The sequence below is a fragment of the Phyllostomus hastatus genome, unplaced genomic scaffold, assembly GCF_019186645.2.
Source record: "Phyllostomus hastatus isolate PE091 unplaced genomic scaffold, TTU_PhHast_1.1 phas_contig_1, whole genome shotgun sequence".
In the NCBI taxonomy this organism is placed as follows: Eukaryota; Metazoa; Chordata; class Mammalia; order Chiroptera; family Phyllostomidae; genus Phyllostomus; species Phyllostomus hastatus.
The window spans coordinates 24612349-24616720 of record NW_025333498.1 but is presented as its reverse complement, the minus strand read 5'-3'; positions in this window follow the sequence as shown (position 1 = coordinate 24616720).

Sequence of the window (4372 nt, the reverse complement as noted above, 5' to 3'; positions counted from 1 at the left end):
AGAATATTTCAGATGTTAGATAAAGTGGATTAACTCTATACATCGTATGCTATGCATTATTTTTTTTTTTTTGGTGCCTGCTTTGGTCTAGGTGGTTTATAAAACTGATTTTGTGCATAATTGCTAGAGCTAATAATTGAAAATGTAGACTTTGGAATCATTTCCTTTATGTTACTCTGCAGAAGGCTACAGATTCCAGCTTTCTGCTTTATAGCAAACCAACCCAATTGAACTGACCATCATTTTTTATACATATTTATGGGCCAAGAAGAGAAAAAAATGTTTCTTCCTTTTTGTGATCTATGTTAGACCAAACTGGACATGACCTATACTTTTATTAGGTATTAATTTTTAATATTTCCTTGCTTGTTTTTATTTATTCTCACATAAATGCCACAGCAATGGCAGGTGGCTGTGAATTGGCCTGAGTTCCCTGGTTAGTGGATGGCATCTTTTTAACAGGTAACTTGACAAAGTTGCACTCTTATTTATTTAAATCATTTGCACTTTCAGACATCCCTTTAGAGAGAATTTCAAAAAGAAGCAGGGCATAAATGACTAGCTAAATATATATATTTTTTATTTTTTTTCTGGAAATTTTCTAATTTATACTGGTAATTTAATTCAAAAACAGTTAAGCACCTGCTATGTGCCTGCCATATGCCAACACTAGGCTTACTAATATGAATAACATGTATGCCTTACTTTCAAGGAAAGACTGAGTTATTAATTTTATTTTCATTTACTGAATTTTATAAATGTGAATAGAGCTGTATAAAAACTAATGTTTGTAAAAGTTTGAAAATTTCTGTTGAGACATATTTCTAGGTCTTATATTTGAAGATTTAACTAACTGCCTAATACTCCTGTTTCTAAATAATAGAAATATATCCTGTAAGGAAATTTTTGTAAAAATCACTTCCTTTTTTTCTAAACTTTTTTTCCTTTGGTCACACCTTCTGACCTGATAGCTTTTCATTGTTCTTGAAGGTGGACCTACTTTAAGGTTAAAGAGAAAAATGTTTTTAAGCTGTCTGCTAGGGCTAGATATTAAAGAAAGTCTACTAGACCTTTTGTTGATAAAAGTCGTCAAAAGCTGGCTTTGAGCAAAAGAAACACAATCTTGATATTTTAAAGATTTACATTTAAGCCTCTTACAGTTAAGAATGGTTTCACCAAACTTTCAGCAAGCTCTTCTTAACTCTGTACTAAATTCATTGTACTCTATAGCACATTTAATCCTCAACACTCATAAAATATGTGACCGGGTTTAAGGGTTATGAGCACAGCTAGTGAATCTAGTTAGTCTGGGTCTGAATTAGCCAGAATATCCTAACAATATTTCATATACAACATTTCCCAAGTGAAACCTGTTGCTTTCGCCCACCAACATGCCCCCTGACTTCTATTTGTTGTATTAAACAATGGTACTGCCATTTTTATCCAGCCACCAATTTTGCAATCTGTAACTCCTCTTCAAGCCTTTGTTTTTTTATCTCCCAATTTTTAATACTATTTATTCACAATCAACACTTCCCTTCCCAACCCTCGCCATTGTGGTTACTGTAGTTTGCAGCAGTTTTACTCAGGCACTTCCACTAACCTTGTCCCTTGTCTTCAGTCTTGTCCAACTCCTGTCTATGACTACAGAACCATTCTACAGATCTAATTATGTCAATCCCAGCTCAATTATTTTACTTCTCCTTTGCCTTCCATCCATTTATTTATTTTATTTTTGATTTAATCTTTATTGTATTTTTCCCATTACCATTGAGTCCCCTTAGACCCACTTTCTCCAAGCAATCACCACACTGTTGTCCATGTCCATGAGTCCTGTTTTCCTTTTTGCTCAGTCCCTACCCCACCAAACTGCACTCCCCTACCCAATAGCTGTCATCTCTTCTCTATCTGTGAGTCTCTCTCTGTTTTGCTTTTTTGTTCAGTTTGTTCATTAGATTCCACATATGAGTGAAATCATATGGCATTTTGTCTTTCTGTGACTTAGCATAATGTTCCTCAGGTCATCTATACTGTTGCAAAGGGTAAAACTTTCTTCTTTTTCATAGCTGAGTAGAATTCCATCCTGTAAATGTCCTATGCTTGTTTTATCCACTCATCTATTGATGGACACTTGGGCTGCTTCCATATTGTGAAAATGAACATAGAGGTGCTTAGGTTTTTTTGCATTAGTGTTTTGAGTTCCTGCAGATATATTCCCAGAAGTGGGATAGCTGGGTCAAAAGGCAATTTCATTTTTAATATTTTGAGATGCCTCCATACTGTTTTCCATAGTGGCTGCATCAGTCTGCATTCCCACCAACAGTGCAAAAGGGTTCCCCTTTCTCTACATCCTCACCAGCACTTGTTTGTTGATTTATAGATAATGGCCATTCTGACAGGTGTTAGATGGTATCTCATCGTGGTTTTAATTTTCATTTCTCTGATGATTAGTGACATTGAACTTCTTTACATATATCTATTGGCCATCTGTATGTCCTCTTTGGAGAAGTGTCTATTCAGGTCCTTTGCCCAGGTGTCTTTTTAATTGGGTTGTTTGTATTTTTGGTGTTGAGTTCTATAAGTACTTTATGAGTTTTGGATATTAACACCTTACTAGATGTATTGGAAAATATGTTCTCCCATTCTGTGGGTTGTCTTTTTATTTTGTTGATGATATCCTTTATTGTGCAAAAACTTTTTAGTTTGATATAGTTCTATTTATTTATTTTTTCTTTTGTTTCCCTTGCCTAGGGAGATATATCTAATAAAAAATTTCTATGGGTAATGTGCCAGATTTTGCTGCCTATGTGCTCTACTATGATCTTTATGGTTTCTGGTCTAACATTTAGGTCTTTGATACATTTTGAATTTATTCTGGTGTGTGATATAAGGAGGTGGTCTAGTTTCATTTTTCTGCATGTATCTGTCCAATTTTCCCAACACCATTTATTGAATAAACTATCTTTAGCCCAATGCATGTGCTTGCTTCCTCAAATATTAATTGACTATATAGGTATGGGTTTATTTCTGGGCTCTCTATTCTGTTCCACTGATCTATGTGTCTGTTTTTATGCCAGTACCAGGCTGTTTTGATTACTATGGCCTTGTAGTATATTTTGATATTAGGTAGCATGATTTCTCCAACTTTTTCTTTCTTGAGATCTCTGTTGCTTGCTATGTGGCGTCTTTTGTGGTTCCATATAAATTTTTGAAATATTTGTTCTAGTTCTGTGAAGTACATGTTGGAATCTTGATAGGAATTGCATTGAATCTATAGATTGCTTTGGGTAGTATGGACATTTTAGTAATGGTAATTCTTTCTATCCATGAGCATGTATGTGCTTCCACTTTTTTGTATCTTCTTCAATTTCTTTCTTCAGTGTCTTATCATTTTTCTGAGTACAGGTCTTTTACATCCTTGGTTAGGTTTATTCCTAGGTATTTTATGTTTTGAAGCAATTGTGAGTAGGATTGTTTTCTTAGTTTCCCTTTCTATTAGTTCATTACTGGCATATAAAAATGCAGCTGATTTATGGATATTAATTTCATATCCTGCTACATTTTTTAATTCATTTATCAGTTTTAGTAGTTTCTTGGCAGAATCTTTGGAGTTCTGTATGTATAGTATCATGTTATCTGCAAATAAAGACAGTTTTACTTCTTCCTTTCCAATCTGGATTCCTTTTATTTCTACTTCTCATCTGATTGCAATAGCTAGGACTTCCTGTACTATATTGAATAAGAGAGATGAAAGTGGACATCCCTGTCTTATTCCTGATCTGAGGGGAATGCTTGCAGTTTTTGCCCATTGAGTGTGATGCTGGCAGCGGGTTGGTCATATATAGCCTTTATTATGTTTAGGTATGTTGCCTCTACTCCCACTTTGCTGAGAGTTTTATCGTAAATGATGCTGGATTTTATCAAAAGCCCTTTCTGCATGTATTGGTATGATCATGTGGTTTTTATCCTTCATTATGTTTATGTGGTGAATCACATTTATTGATTTTGTGAATGTTGTACCAACCTTGCATTCCCAGAATAAATCCCAGTTGATCATGGTGTTTGACCTTTTTGATGCGCTGCTGTATTCAGTTTGCTAACATTTTGTTGAGGATTTTAGCATCCATGTTCATCAGAGATATTGGTCTATAATTTTCTTTCTTTGTAGTGTCTTTACCTGTTTTTGGAATTAGGACAATATTGGCCACATAAAATAAGTTTGGGAGCCTTCCCTCCTCTTGAATTTTATGAAATAGTTTCATAAAATAGTTTGATGAAGGAGAGGTGTTATATATTCTTGGAATGTTTGGTAAAATTCACCTGTGAAGCCATCTGATTCAGGGCTTTTGTTTTTGGGAGTTTTTGGATTACT